At 39.2% G+C, this 16,874-nt stretch overlaps 1 non-coding gene across 1 annotated transcript; it reads right to left on the bottom strand.

Moving 5' to 3' along the window:
• Positions 1-14,580: 14,580 nt before the first annotated feature.
• Positions 14,581-14,671, bottom strand: Trnai-uau (transfer RNA isoleucine (anticodon UAU)). Its single transcript is given in 2 exon segments — positions 14,581-14,616; positions 14,634-14,671. It is a non-coding gene; the product is annotated as a tRNA-Ile (tRNA).
• Between the last annotated feature and the right edge of the window lie 2,203 nt (positions 14,672-16,874).

Below are 16,874 nucleotides of genomic sequence, written 5' to 3'. Positions count from 1 at the left end.
AGACATATCTAGATAAAAGATGTAAAAAGGATGGCGACAAAACTTGGTTTTTAACTGTGACAAATTTTCACAGGAATACATATAAAGGAAAGGGAAGAGCGAATAAGAAAGGAGCGGGAACTGAGGCATGATGACGGTGACAAATGTCTGGACTCGGATTGGCTGTTGTGCTCTCGACCAATGGCTGTCGTCGGAACATAAATTTAATAGAAGCAGTTAGATTAGATGAAAGGCAACGTATTAACAACGACAAATTAGATTGTGTGGTATGGTTAAGATAGTTAACCTTACCCCGGTGGTGTTGGTATCGATTGTCGATTGGACAGAACGAGAAAGCATGTTGATTTTGCCACCAGGGTAACTAATAAGGTGTCGCAGTATTCCAAGCTCACTTAGCAACCTTTTACCGCTTTTGAGTTTCAAAATAGTCAACGATGATTCTTTAATAAAAAAAATTATTAAATTTGCGTTTATTAAAAATATGGCGAGGGCGGCAACACTACAACTAACGTGCAGTTCGGTTTGGTTCGTATTTCTGACAGTTTGTATTCAGTAAAGACTTGTATGTTCTCCACCAGAGGTTGGATGGCGATCGAGACGTAGCCAAATCGAGCCATTAATATTTTCACTTTTTATCAATCATCTTAATTATACACCTATAAATCTCTTAAGGCATCTTCGTTCGGCTACGAATAAGCGCAGACACGAGTCAAGACGGTACTGGAAACGCGAGTTAGTTCCGTTGAGCGATTTGTCACGAACGGAAAGGCAAACGGACTCCAACCGGTCTGAATCGTTATGACGCGCCCGAGGCGTAGTTGGACAACGTTGCCCACCTTCACGGATATGTCATGGCTATCGGTCATCGGACAGATTTGCGACGCATCTGCGACACATTCGGGTTCGTTGGGATCAAGCAGGGAAATAAATTTTCGGCCATCATTCAACCCACAGTCCACCAACGGGCAACGATGAGCGACGACCGGCTCGAATTCTTTTCAGTTTCAACGTTTCTCTGTCCCGAGGGCACGCTCGACCGTGAACGATGGGGTTGCCTCGGTCTGTCATGGCTCAACTTGACGGAATGGGTTTGAGCAAGCCCTGGTCTGGAGCCGGTTAATCGCTTTTCCATCTCCTCAATGTCAGGCAGGTTTTGGTTCGTCTGCCACCGGGAAGGACTTCCTCGGGCGATTGTTTGAAGCAACCAATGCGGATGGTGAGAATCCGCAGTCTTTCTTCCAGTCGGGAAGGATTTTATGACACCGTCGGGCAGAAGCGCAGGACGCGGACCTTCTTTTTGATCCACACTCCCGGCTTTCTAGAACGCTTTGTCGGCAACTGACCGAAAGGGAGTTTTGTTTTATGATCGTACGTTCCTGTTCTCGAGATCATCATGGGGGGCATATGATTTGAAAGGTGATCCGTTTAACCAGAGACATTTTGCACGGTTTTGTTGTGCATTCACGATGCCCTTAAAGCCATCCATACCAACCTAAATAGAACTACTAATACGAATATGTTCATCTGTGTTTCGCTAGGATACCCGTTGAGCAAGATACATAAATCACTCATTGCGCAAAAATGAGACGAGGTGTGATGGGCGAGCAAGAACGATCTTTTCAGCAGAAAGTGATAACTAAACCAGAAATAATGGTCTCGGGTTATACAGAAGGTCTGTTCCAGGAGCAATAGGTTAAATCATGTTCTGCTCGTTTATGGTAAATTTCAATCGAAAGTTCTTAGCGTTGTAGACGAAAACTGCAACAAGCTGGCGTGAGTATTGATCGCAGAACATGTTCGGTGACATTTTAAGACCAATAAACTAGCAAACTGAGCACGTTTTATTTTATACAGACCTTTCCTGTAAGGTGAAATGTTCAACGCCGCGGGGGCAGGTTCAATGTACAAGAAACGAACATATATTTTCACACGGTTCTCCAATATTGCAGCAAAACATGGTAGTCTATTGCATCCACACGTTCGTTTAAAATTTTAATCATTTGGCCATAAGATCCAGAACACAAAGAGCATCGTTGTCATTATACATGTTTTGCCATTATATTTAGACATGTACAAACGATGCACAAATAAGAATTTAATGTTATTGATGGATACCCTTTTATTCTAGACTTTTTGAAAGCCTAACGAGTACGACTTGCTTTCCAATTCACTATAAAGACCACTTTATGAACACCGGAAAAGGCATAAAGTAATGCATATTGTAGAAAAAAAAATCAAAGGTAGTGAGGATATTTTTTACTCTAACAAACATTGGTGTTCAAAGACAGCAAGAATTATACATGAATGAGCGCATGTTAACGCCTTCTTGTATCATAATAATAACAAAAAAGGCCCCGGCCATCAATTGCCAGAAAGATAAAGTAAAAATTGTTTGGTTGATTTATGGTTTGATCAAACTATACTTAGTCAGAAGCAGTCGAACATATGACAGTTTTTTTTAGCTTATCATGAGCATCTACGGCGAAAAAAAAACGTTGTCATATTTCTTCTACCAAGCATGAGCCGTTCATTAGAACAGTTATTGTAGATCCTAGCAGGAGTAATGTTGAATATCTTGACGTGTTGTAATCAATCGATACGCTTGGCAAAGCGTTGAAATGTTTTTTATTATTAAACAAATTTATCTACTCGCACTTGTTCTTTGATTTCCATCAAGTATGCCATAATCACTACGCATCGACGCAAACCTTGCAGCACGTCATGGCTAAACGCGGCTACGAAAAACGACACGTTGTATTGGCCAACCGTCGAACAAACTGTTGCGCCTTGTATGTACTTCGCCGTTGCACTTCGATAGCTTTTCCCTGCTGATAATCGTTGATATCAAGGGTAAGTTGCGTAGCGCGCGTCAAAGAATGCACATGGTCGATCTGTAGGCAGTGAAACAAGAAAAAATATACAACCTCCTCCCAACATATTTTTTACCCTCCTTTAACTCTTCTTTTTGTGTCTTCTCTTGCCTTCAAATATGGATGCACTTTGGTACATTGTCGAGGCATGAAAACAATACATCTAGCTAGTAATGCACAAGCGTAGCATAACCGAACACGTGCGTTGGATCTTGCGCTTGTTCTCCTGTACTCTCGCAACGCGAGACTTCGCGGTCCACCTTGAGACTTAACATGGTTCTCGTGCCTCGACCTGCTGCATGCAAGTCTACCGATATCACAATAGTGTGCGATAATTAAAATTGTGCCTTCGCGATGCGAGGGTACTTCTTGGCCAACAAATGCACGTCGTCTGCGATGTCAATGATTTTCTTGAATGTACAGCAACTTGATCGATTCACTGATTGCGTATAGCATGCACCAAGATAAACCAAACATATGATACATAATTTTTGTCTAGACCTGCAAGCTTTAGTTAAAATGTCAGAGTCAATAAAAATATCCGCACGATATCCTTTATCAATCATCAAGTTGAATAAGAGATGTTTGGATATAGTTTCAGGAAAGTAAGATACGAGAGAAACAAAAATCTGAACAACTTTTTTGCATGACGAATTTGATGCATTATTATACGTATTGATTACGCATTCCACAGTTCAGGGTTTAATTATTCGACAGTTCAGGGTGTGTACCATAACAACTTAAAGCTGTAAGCTATGTTTTTTAATGAAACAACTCTTATCTCTTTGGCGCCATTTATCTAAGTAGAATATATAATTTTTATAATAAATTCCTTGAAAATGCTCAATCGGCTTAATTTTTTTCCATGTGATTGTATAATTATCCGCATGAAGTGAATCCAAAGATGTCGTACACATAGCCATTTCGATATCCAAACAAATATCGAGAAATGCTCTCTATTCATGGCAGGGATTTTGTTTTGACTTGACGGTTATTCAAAAAGCATTAAACTAATTCACGTTAAATCCAAATGCTCCAATCACCTAAGAAAGAAAATTGTCGAAATTTATTGCGCAAAGAGTTGTAATCCTGGAAGTGACAGGATGCAAAATTCTACATTTTTCTTGCTTTTGTCCTTAATTTCACATTTTTATGAAAGTATTTTATTTTATATTATATCGCTCACATTTCCTAACTATGCTGTAGATAAATTATTCAGAAATTACTACAAAAATTAAACAAACCTTAAACGGATAAGGGCGAACCCTTTTTCTTTTTAAAACACTGTACTCTTTAAACTGTCCTCAAGAAATATGCATAGCTGTTTTAAATTTTACAGATGTGTGAATATCTGGATGTATGGCCGTTACACTCTGCCTTTCTTAAAGGAACGACCGAATAAAGGTTTCTGTAGAATACATTTGACACTCTACATGACGCTGCTTCTATCTTACCATTCGTTAATCTTCAGTCTACCGTCTTAACCGTCACAGGTACTGCTCACAGGTACATTTCAACAGACGGAAAGCAGACCGGATGAATAAATATTCATGAAGTGTAAATGCTCTAGAATGAAAACGGTGACTCAACTTCATTGGACGGGTAAACCAATCTGCAAATGCTTCGATGTGACCGGTGTTTTAGTCTTCCTTTTTGGTAACTTCCGTCACGGTTGTCCAACAGAGCCAAGTAGGGATCAAATGGTTTATCTACCAACGAAACCTGGGGACAAGAGACTGAAGAGACAAAATTGGCTTAATAAATTTTATGATAACGAATAAATATATTCCATTGTCAGGTCAGTTTCTTGACCAAAGTCACAGATCGTGGAGCAAAGCGATTCCCAGCGGCTTGGTGAAAATAAATTTACCTCTCGTCCCTCCAGTACCACCAAATGGATAGGCTGGTATATGTGTGTCTCAGGAAAATTATTGCGACAAATTATATAGCTGTGGATGGTTTTGGTAGAACACGGTCTGGTTTCTCTTTTTGAGTATGAAAATGTTATTTCAGAATCGTCCTTATTCAAAATGTAACTTATGTAATCTTCATTATTATTGTTTAATTTTTAAAGCAACTTCCGATCGAAAAAAAAGATGTACTGTTTATATGATACAAAATAAAAGAAAATAAAACTAATAGCTATTCCATGATGATAGATGTGCAGATCGTGCTGTAAAAACTGAAAACAAGGCCATCAGCATAGAGAATAACCAGATAATGACCATTACACTACAATGTTTTGTTCAAGCAATATCTTTCTTCTTTAGATTGTATTGTTTAAAAAATGTGATACTATTTTTTAAAAAAAGGTCATGTGATGATACCGCTGATTTTCATGGTTTGCTATTATATGTTTGAACAAATGTGTGTGTTTGTGTTTATGTGAAAATATATGAATACTTATATCGCCAACTTCAACAGTTGCTGAACATATCAAGTGTGAGTCATGGGTCTCGATGGGTATTTACTAGTTTCGCCCACCGTGCCATGCACCTGTTTCAATGTGCAGTCATGTTGGACGTCACCGCTTGCTGTCCACCTGCACATACACTGGAATTGGTCCCTGTTGTGTTAAAAAAGCCTTCATGAAACCTAGCCGTTGACTTTTTCTTACGAAGTGTTCGCATTTAATCAACTCATTAGCTATGTGCGGACCCAGTGACGCTCATAATGCCGCTCATTACTCGATCGCCGAGTGCGTCCATGATTATATGTTTGATAGTAGTGTGGGTTAAGCTGCACGAAAGGAATAAAAAAGGGCCTTCCTTCTGCGCTTCGCCACGTTGAGAGCTCTAGAAGGCCACGTTTCGTGTTTTAGGGGACAACTCGAGCGTGTCAATACGATCGTGCACTTGCTTGTGGACGTTGTGGATGAGAACGTATTTCAGGTAGAGGTTGTATAAGGGGTGTCGCATTCTAAGCTTAATCACACAAAAACGTCTTCGCCCCTCGCGATCGCCCAAACGACGTTGTTACGTTCCGGCGTTCCTTAACGTTATCGCCCCCTGAGCCGTGGAGATCTTTAGCATCGATTTTCACGCTAACGGTTCGTTGTAGTGAGAAACGTTTGTTTTTATATAAGTATCATACTTTTTGCATTACTGAAAACTAGTTGCTTCAAGGAATTTGATACACAGTTTTGTCGTGCTGTGCACGTGATGCAACAGTGATAAAATCATTTGTATTTTCTGAAGCCCTTCCGATACTCATCGGTATGAAAATATGTCATTCAATATTTTAAATATATTAAGCTTTTTATTGTCCAAACATGTCCGTGTATTAATGTCAAAGTGCGGTCGCACAAGTCCTTAAAAGTGAGATCAAAAAGGTAGTATTAAGAAAATCTGAAACTGTAATCTTTTGATCGGAATTAAAGAACAAACACTCTGTTGACGCGTCTGCAGAGCGACATTTGACTAGACTGTTTGGTACCTTTTAAAATGAGATCGAAACATTTCACCTTTGAAGATCAAATGGTCTCTAAAAGCCTGCCTAATGAAGTGTAATTGAGAAGAATATTTATTCTTCTTCGTTACGCACGTGCGATAGTACACACCGCCATGCGCAAGCATAGAAGAATCAAATAGTCGATCCCAACTAGAAAATAGTGATCGAATTTACCTTTCGTTGCAATGGATGTGTTCTAAGGTACATTAAATGTAAGCACTATCGCGAATGGATGGATTGAAATTGAAGAGGTGTCCAAACGATGGAGTACACTGGCGAGGAGTAGAAGAAGACCAATCGATGAGTGAACGATGTGCCATGTGGCGTTTTCTGCCGCTCTGGCCGCTGGTGGTCGAAAGAAACCATACCACACGAAGGAAAAGACACAACGATCCGGTGTGATAGGGGTCGGCTTGAGTATTATTCCACTCATTACCTAATGCTGTAACAGTCTGGGGCTGAGATGGGATAACAACCAAGAATCTGAAAGGTTTTACCGGTATGTTCTTCCTGTACACCGTTAAACAATCTAATGAACCCGACTGAAGAAGGATCGGCTATTTTTAAAGCATGTTTATTTAATAGAAATATTTACCTGTGATGATTGTTACGTTCCCAACGTTTACCAAGACGATCTTTACTAGTCAGCGAAGAGTTGTTCGCATTTGAGCTCCAGCTCATGATCACCACATCGGTTCCAACCTCAATGGAACACACGATTAGAATGGGAAATTTGTTATTTCGTGTGAGGAGACGGTTAGCCCAAGAACAGGAAAGAAAAGTAAGCCATATAAAAAGTATGTTGGAGAGACAGTGAAGTAAAGCAAGACTAAACGAATTCGCCTAGGCAGTTGCAACAGATTGAAAAAAACATGAAAGAGAAAACGGTTTAGAAAGAAACAGATAATCTGTGGCAGTTCAGCAGTTTATACAAGTGTCCCGGTACGTGTTGTCTATGAGCATGGCGACTTTTACGATCCAAAAGAAGCTTCCGGCGTTGGTTTTGTGGAGTAAAGCATACTCGTTCTATTTCCACGATAAAGATCAGAGAGGGAGCAAAGGGAAGATTTGCCGTAAACCGTATGAAGTATCTCATCCGTTCACCCAGTGGCCAATCTCCAAAAAGGACAATTGATGGGCCGTTGTTGGGCGGGATGGGGAACGAAAGAAAGAGCACTTCACCCTACATTCGAAACCTCACTCCATTTGGAACGATCAGACGTTTTATGGCCAGATTTTTTTCTTCTTATGTTTGTATCGCTCTATGTGCGGTTTGAGAAATCACAGATCACTCAAGTGATATACGCACACTTGCCCCGCCAACGCAGACGCCTCTAGAATTTGGGTGATTTTTGTGGAGCTTCTTGAGGGAAATTGAGAAAATTAATGACCAGCTACCACGGTCAGCGGCATTGCGGCATTATATCGTCGCCATTATGGCAGCTTTTGCGTCGGTTTTGTTTTTATTTAGAGAGAAAAACGGTTGCGCAAAGCGGGGACGGGAGCTGATGTTTACTTCAAACCATTTTTTTTTCCTGGTTTAAAGAAACGATACCCAACGGTCATTTGTTTTCCTTCAACATACCTATATGTCTCCATAGGGACACGTAGATTAGTAAAGGGTTCCAAAAAGGCGAAAGTGATGCTTATTTTACTAATAATAAAAAATTTATGGAAAATATTTCATTTCCCAAATTCAAGTCGTGCATTGATCGAAATTCCTTATTTTTCTAACGATCAATGGAACGAACGATGTCGAAGTAGTTATATTTTATTACGTACAGAAACATAATCCCTATGACACTATAGACAGTCAGATATCAATTTAAGAATTAGTACCGATTTCAATATTAAAACGATAGATAATTCTTCATTTTCATTTTTAAAATAATAATCAAATAAATATAATGAGCCTATATTTGAAGGCTTTTGGCAGGTTTTAGTACTTTCCAGCGAAACTTCATCAAACCTCAAATACTTATGTTGTTTTAATGTGAAATACTTATGTTTGTTTTAATGTTCTAGAAGCAAGGATCTATCAGGCAAATGTTAATAATAACAATGCCCCTCTTGTCATCAATTCTTTTATTCACAGCCTCCTTGCTGGAGGGTTGATCCAATTTTTACAAGTGAAACACAATAAAATTAAATGAAAATGGGGAACTATGAGCCCGTTGATTTCAGCCTCACACTAAATATTATTGACTACAAACATAAGATCTTTGGCATAGGATATAACTTTTCATACGTCGTAAGATCTTCAAAATCGATTGACACTGGGGAAAAAAGAAAAACATGTCGCCACAAGAACAATACGTTACTTGCTAGTAACTAGTTTTATTCCTGCATAATTTAAAAAATGCATAATATAAAGTGAGGTAAATTGTTAATGTTTATTAATTAAAAAACGAGAAATCGGCTTGCAGATGATTCTATGAATGTCATAGAATTTAATGAAAAAAACTGAAAACAAAAACTTCACTGACATAACTCTATGTCGGCTTGGTCATTAGCACAGCAAAATATCATCACTATTTTCTTTATTCCGTTACAGCACGTAAATAGCGTAGCAAAGATGCATGAATGCGGGCACAGCAGTGGAACCGATAACACAACACGAAGAGGTGGCCTCGACAAACGACGGTTTGAGTGATCATATAGTGGTCAGCTTTGCACTCAAGATGGTGTCTGGTAATAGGTATCGGTGGACTCGTGGTCAGTCATTAAAGTTTGGCCCTATCACATGAGGCCTTTCCCTCCTTCCTCAATTATGCATCTGACGAACAGGTACGCTCAAACCCAGCCACGTATTTACGAACGGTGCACGGTTTTCTTCACAGATGAGCGCGACACGAAGGAGCGTAAAAGGCTTAAGCCGAAAGCAATGGCTGCATGCCGCGATTTCAGCTCCCGTCTGATGTTCCAGTAGATCACACTCAGGAAACGGTCTTCTCGCCTGGCCCTTCGACTTGCAGCCCACCGTTGAAAACTGTGTGTGCAATAATTGACGATCGTTTCGTTCGTTCCGGCTCGGCGGCAGCCCTTCCTTTCTTTTCGAGGAAGAAAACTGAAACAGCAATCGGGCATGCTTTGCCGTATTGCATTTAGAACATCGGTATGTTATAACGAGACGGTAAATCTATGGCCATACCCGAAGGAACATTTTTCCGAAAGAAATCGTTTCAACTTCAAGAAACTGAATGGTTTACCAATTTCACAACTTGATTGATAAAAGATATACCCCTAAAGCTTCCACTCATTTGCATTTATTGAACATGAGCTATTAACTAAATTTTGTAATAGATTCTTGGCATGTAAAATATGAAAAGTCCTCACCAACGGTTGAATATAAATAAAATAGAATACATATTTTTTGTGTAATTAGAAATCGTTGAATTTTTTTGACTTGCCAAATCAAACATTTATCAATCGTTTTACAATCGAATAAAAAAACTCAACAACAAGGGGCTCATACAATAACTCATCATCAATCTCTCATCGGCCATCACAAGGATAATGGAATAAAGATACCAACTTCTGGATGTGACCTGTTTAATTAAAATTCATTTTCAATAGCAAAGTACAACATAAGTCTCGGCAATAATTGAGAAAATGTGGATCAAATGAAGCACATGATGTTTTTTCCATTGTGCAAACAAAAACGGTAATACCCACGTACGGGTTTCAGGTCATTTTTGTTCAAAAAACAAAACAAATAATTATAAACATCGCAATGAACAACGTACGTTGAACAAGAGTGTTTTTGACCTGTATGATGAACAGTTGAGCTCTTCACTCTCCCCTGAGACTAAGGGAGTTTTTTTGCTTTTGATTTATGTTTGCCGTGATATTGACCAACCTGAAATACCATGTTGACTGGAAAACCATCCGCATTTAATATTCCATGCAGTACGCGTCGCGAAATGGGAACAAAACAAAATTAGGTACTTGTGCTTCATAATCGTTAACTAAAAAAGCAGTAGAATTACTTTTTCATAAAGGGTTTCTGGTAAACTCCGGAACTCGACTCTCGAGTCTGTCGCCCATTGTTAGAATGATTAAATATACCAGCAAGTCTCTAGAGATACACGAATTAAAATTAGGTCAAAAGAAGATCCGTTCTCAGTGATTCAACACCGAAACCTGTGGTCGCATATTGATTTTCACCTTTTCACACAAACAGTATGGTTTAAACTCTATGGAAAACTGATGGTATTTATAGCAAAACAATATTTTCATAACATAAGCAACATGTTACTCTGAGCTTTGACTTAAAGATGGAATAGATATTCAAATTTTACCTATTACGCAATTAAAACAGCATCGGTATCTCATGCAGCCGCTCTATAGTGTCGTCCGACATGAACTAAGTATGCTCAGGATGGCGAAGACAACGATGCATGTTAGGGATAAGAAATAACGTCTATCGTTGAAATGGCACACGCCCATTGCCCACAGCATACGGTTACCAAAAACAAAAGGCATGTAATGAAAGCCGCGTCCGACAAGGGAAAACTCCAAGCGTGCGGCTTAGGAGTAGCTCAAAAGACTAAAGATTAGAGAAGGGGTACAACAATAGCATTAGCAAAGGCACATCCAACAAGCATTGCGACGAAAAAGAGCAACCAGTGCATGCACATGTGCGCAAGTGAGCGACGCCATTGCGAGTCGCGATGATTGAGTAAAAAACGTGAACGAAAATGTATGTATAGCAATAAAATGCGTGATACGCGTGACTGGTCTCGCATGTGCTAGTGCTGGGCACAAGGGTTGTCGGCCCCGATCGTCTAGAGGATCCCGGAGCGTCATCAGTCGTCACCTGAAGCACAGGTTTGGCACGTTTAGTAGTTATGCCCTCAGACAATGCCTCCACGCACCGTACCGGTGATGAGCCAATTTCACGAACCAGCCATACCGCATATCAGCGTCAATTTCTTTAACCGACACCGGCTGTACATGCAATTCATAAGAAAAACTTGAGCGCATAGCGACTTGATGAATCTCAATACGCACGGCCGTAAAATGGTCCCAGTAAAGTGAAGTGAAGTTATAAATAATCAACTTTTCAAGATGCGAGCGTGTTAACAGTGGAAATTGTGGCGGATGAGAAAACAAGAAACCATCGGGGGTGAATGAGCTGGCGAAAGTACAAGCAACTTATAAGGGAGGCATAAACACCTAGGTTGCTTTACCATAAATTAAAAAAAAACCGAAATAGCTTCTAGTCATCTCGAACCCTACACTTAAATGCATTTGAAATAGTGAAAATACTACCTTGCCTCCCGTCTTAGAAAATGCGAATAAATTAGTTTACTAATCTTAACCAACGAAAGTGTTCACAGCTTACATTGTTAATGTGTCTTCAGCATCGGGTATTGAACCTACCATGTGTCACCTCCAGCCTAAGAGTATGCCACAAGCAAGAATGGGGGTGTAGTAACTTACTCCTTAAGTACAGTTATTTACTTATTTCACAATACGGAATTCTTCGACATATCAACATAAATATTTACTTATTTATTAATTCACATGTGTACCACGAACTATACAGTTTTCAAAATAGTTTTGTACAGAGCAGTTGTGTAAATTGTATGTGTTTGCAAAGTTTGTGTGTGATAAATTTGCCTACGCATCTAAGGAAGTTTTACACCATCGAAAGTCAAAATTATGCCGAAGGTGTAATGACTGTCATTCATTCTTTTCTTTAAAAAAAACAACGTAAAAGCCTTCTTAGAACGAAGTAATCCAGCTAATTGTTCAAACTGGACCCAAATCAGTTATTATGAAGCGGCATCGATCGGTGCGAATACACATTGTTTTGAGCAGCTACCTTGGTTTCGATGACCTGGCTGCCGACCCTTCTGATTTCCCAAAATATGATGATGGCGATAGTTATGATTGTGGGAATAATACCGGTAGTCAGATAGCGGAAGAAATCTCCCGTTGCCCGTAGAGGTCTTTATATTGGATTTATTCCACCGGAAGACTGATTGGAAAATTTGAATCCAATTTATGCATTCACACTGCGGAGTTGGTTAAGATTGAACAAGACTGTGAGCCAATGAGTTTATTGCACTTTGGCACCAGCGATAAGAAATATCTCAAGAAGTCAGTCAACTCAACCTTTTTGAGTGTTAAATAACCTGTTGCTACAACCTTAGACAATTAGAAGTCGATGAGCATATTATTAGAGCAAAAAAAAGCAATAAACCTGTTTAGAGTGAACTCTCACCAGTCAGGGGTGAAAGATCGGAAAATGCATTAATTGCAGTCACTTGCGTTAAAAAGTTTCAAGTTCCCACTTGCTAAAGCATTTAATGAATGTGGGAGTCTAGGCCCACGTACAGAGAAATCTAAATCTGGTATTGTTATAATGCATTTACACATTCGTCGATAATAGTACCATGAACACGCATTCAAAGTTACGCATTTGACGATGTGGGTGAAAAACTTGTCATTATTCTGCTACCTTTTATTAGCCAGCTTACGGATTGTGAGGAATGAAATAACTTAACAACTGAATGATATGTTCTAAACAACTCTGACTATTTATTACTCCGTCCGTACACACTGCATTAGGAATAAAAGATGCAAAGCTGTGTAACTTTGTATTAGAAACTGTCCGTACAAATGTTTTTGTTGATTTATTTAAATCTCATGTTTGAAATTATTTATTTTCTCTCATAACATAACAATTATTATACTTTGATAGAGTGAAATAGTTGATTATTTCATGATTCAATGTGTAAATTGCGAACCGACGCATCTTTTCAATCCACTGGTCTTCTTTTTCGAACGTCTGTTTCGATATGTAAATTAGTTCATTATCTCTCGAAGAAGGAAAGACTTTCGATTTTCTTCATTAGGATGCGAAGGCTTTCTGTTTGGGCCATACAGTGAAACGTTGTTCTTCAGCGTGGTAACAACAGAAAACAAATAAGACGACTGATTTTAATAGGTTTGTTTATTGCTTCAATACAGTGTGCCGCGACAGACGAATCAATAGAGCGAAAAACGATGGCGTGTGATCAATTGTCGATGGAATAAAGACGCCTTCATTTCATCTGTACCATTGGCGCTAGTGTGTATCCGTGCAAAACCGAGTGCGTGTACTACCCACCGACTGCTTTCCTTGCTACCGTTTGTCAAGAAGAATAGCAAGGTGTATCATGCAGCAAACGATATTCAAATGATAACACTCTGAAAAGCACATCACTCTATGCAAGTGTAGGTGAATTTGAATTTCAAATGAATATCATGAATTAATTATTAACTAGGTCCACTCTGATTCGCTGTAAAAATCGTTGGACAGGCTCATTGCGAGCAAAAATCAGTTCATGTTGAAGCTAAAAAGAAAGTCTCCTAGTTATATATCGTTACTTTTTCTAAGTAGTATTTGACACACGCATCGATCATCAATCACACTAAATATGTAAAAGTTTTATTTCATTACAAGTTGGGAGTAAAAAAATAGAATACAGAAAATGTCCATAATTTTTTTCCGTAGATTTTCAGCTTTCCTAATACTAACATCATTATTACGAGTCTCTTATCTTGGCAGAGTCTGGGCGGCGTCTTTCATAATTCCGCATGGTGGCAAAGGGGTTGAAGGAGTAGGTGTCTGCCTTGCCGGATGGTTGGTTGGCATTCGGAGTGTCATGGGATATTTCTGATGGCAAGTGAGAACGATGCCGTAGACGGCGTCTTGAAAGCCGTAGATAGTGACGATGCAAGGGACTTTGGATTTACATACAATGCGGACAATTGTCAGCACCAAGCGGTATTTTTGTCTCATGTGTTTTGCTCCAATGAACCCGGGGCTGTGTTTGCCAAGATGACATCGACCTTTTAAACACGCAGAATTTGATGACGTTGCTTGTGTGGGGCACATTTAGGGAAACATATCGTGTGAAATTATACTTAGCGAAAGAATTCGCCTCAAGTTAAACTCTTTGGTTTTGTTTATTCGGATGGCAAAAGGAACTAAAAATGACACCTTGAACTACTAAATCTCTATATTAAACTACAGATAAGTGATTGGCTGATGCCATTGATACAGATAAGTAAGCGCTTGTCTCTATAAACAGATTCTTAAACAGATGGGCGTTACCAAAAGCAGCCTCCTTCGTTATCACCGTTTTGCTCACATAATACGACAAAAATAAACACCAGATGTTTTTCTGGTATGAACTGAAAATGGTGCGTGGCAAAAAAGAGTTCTCACATCGGCGACAAATCGCCCGAACGCTAGAACCGCTCCTGCTCCAGGTGAGGCTCGAACTCACAACCACGGCATCGCTACGTTTACTGTCTTATAAGTACCGTGCGCTAACCAATTGCGCCACTGGAGCTGACGATACGAGGGGCGCTCAGAGCTCTTGTGCTTCGGACGCCGTCTATCGACCCTTCGTTCGTATATTGTGTTTGCGAGAACTTCGCTCTCTCCAAATGCAAATCCTCTCTCAAATAGAAACGGGAAATTGACCTTGTAGACGTACCGCGTTGTGTTCAATAAAGGTCACTGAATCGGTAATTTAGCGGTAACGGTTCACGTGAATGTCACAAATGTGAGTGTGTGACACACGGCTGCAGTTGTGAAGGTATTATATACGCAGCATGATGCTTTTTTTATTTTCTCCAAAACTAGAAACGATGAATGATTTTAAATATTTATATATAAAAGAAGAGATTATGCGTCGGTGCGTACATTCTATTATCTTGTGATTAATTATCAAATAAAAAAGAGTGCAGAAACTGTAACGTGACACTGTATTTGGTACTGTATTGCTAAAAATCCTCCCGATTAAAGATTTTTGCTATCTGACAGCATAAGAAAAGGCAAGGGGCCAGCTTTCTATGAAAGAAAAAAATGTTTAAAACGTTCGAATCCCCATTACTATAGAAGAAAACTATTTTGTTGTTTATGTTTTATCGTTAACAGATTGACCCAAAAACTATGCAGGAAGTTGCAAGCAGGTAGTTTCATACACAAAATATGGTAGATACTGATAATTGTACTAGCACGGTTTTCGTAAAACATAGTATTTCTTTACATGGCAATTGCTGTTCATTCATCCTAACGCGTATAGATTGGGTCGCGCTGCGTGGGAATTTGCCTAATTTTAACGACGAAATGGCTCACCAATCCTACTCCATCTCTTTTTCGTCATTTTCTTTCGGAACAAATAGTCAACGACAACAAGACCAGATAGACATAGCGGACGGAGCATCTTCAAAGCCTTTCATTCATGAATTCGTAATTATGTCTCACGTGTGTTATTATCTCTGTTCTTACAAGCTCCAATAAAGCAGCTCTTGTTAGCAGCATCTAATAAGCGTTGTGGTCATTACGATCAGCAGTGGTTTTCTGTTGTTCTTTTCGATGTCCAAGGAAAGTCGCCGAAGCTAGACAAATAATGTTTTCTCTTCGGCCGTTAACCGCTTGATAAATAACATCGACACACAAATGGTCGATAGATTTACTTGAATTTGACACTTGATGTACTCACCTCGCATTAGAAATGATGACCTTGATTTCGTGGTACTAAAATCTCAACAAATTCACGTGTAAACAGAACAAACCCTTTGATGATATTCGGAGGTTGAACACAATCAAAAGTAAGTTTTATTTTATAATCAAATGCCTGCCCTTTAAAGGCTTACTACATATTTCCTTTCTCGTACGTCCTCTCTTACAGGGGAGGGTGTGGTCTCAGTTACGATTAAAACGCACAAGTTATCCCTTGAGTTTTGACCACTCATACTTTGTATGGTTTTAGCTTTATGACATTACACGTGATACCAACGCACCAAGCTAAAGTATAACTCAGAAAGAACGAATGGGACAAGCTACGAAAGAAACATACCCAAAAGACAAACTAGCAATCGATTCCACAAAGTCTTTAATCAAAATCATCATAAATATTAAAACCAACTTGTCTACCGCTCCAGTCAGTTCATCATCTTCAATTTTTCTTTTGCTACAGTGCATGCCCACTACAATCGGATGGACAAAGCTACAGTAACAGAGTTATTTATATTAATCTCGATTTTGTGTGGTTATTCCCTTTGGTGATAAATCTAATCTAATCGAATGGCTTGCTTTGTTGAATAAACGTCTCCCTTCTATAAGGAATAAGTCGAATGAAAATTATTCACCAGCTGAGACACGCGTGCCAGTGAAATGTGACTGCAGTGGGATGAAATCGATCAAGTCCGAATATCGAACCGATATCCCACGAGAGAGAATTATTGTTGTCCATTGAGAAGGTCATTTGTCAAGTACATGGCAAGGCATTGGAGCGTCTTCCACCTTTTTTAGGTGGAGGTCAACTTCAGATAGGTTTAGCAAGAGCGATTTCTTTAGTAAAGCTTTTGAAAAACAAGGTGGGAGAATGTGTGTAAGAAAGAGAAATCGAAAATAAATTTTTACTTTAATATTGGTTTTCTGAATTTGAAATTCATTTTTGATAATTCCCTGGATTAGTTAACAAACGAATAAACAACGAAACATATGTATGTACCAATTCTGTTATTCAATTCATGGCATTATTG

Source organism: Anopheles ziemanni, chromosome 3, assembly GCF_943734765.1.
Source record: "Anopheles ziemanni chromosome 3, idAnoZiCoDA_A2_x.2, whole genome shotgun sequence".
NCBI lineage: Eukaryota > Metazoa > Arthropoda > Insecta > Diptera > Culicidae > Anopheles > Anopheles ziemanni.
The sequence above is the reverse complement of the archived record's forward strand: the minus strand, read 5'-3'. Positions and strand labels throughout refer to the sequence as shown.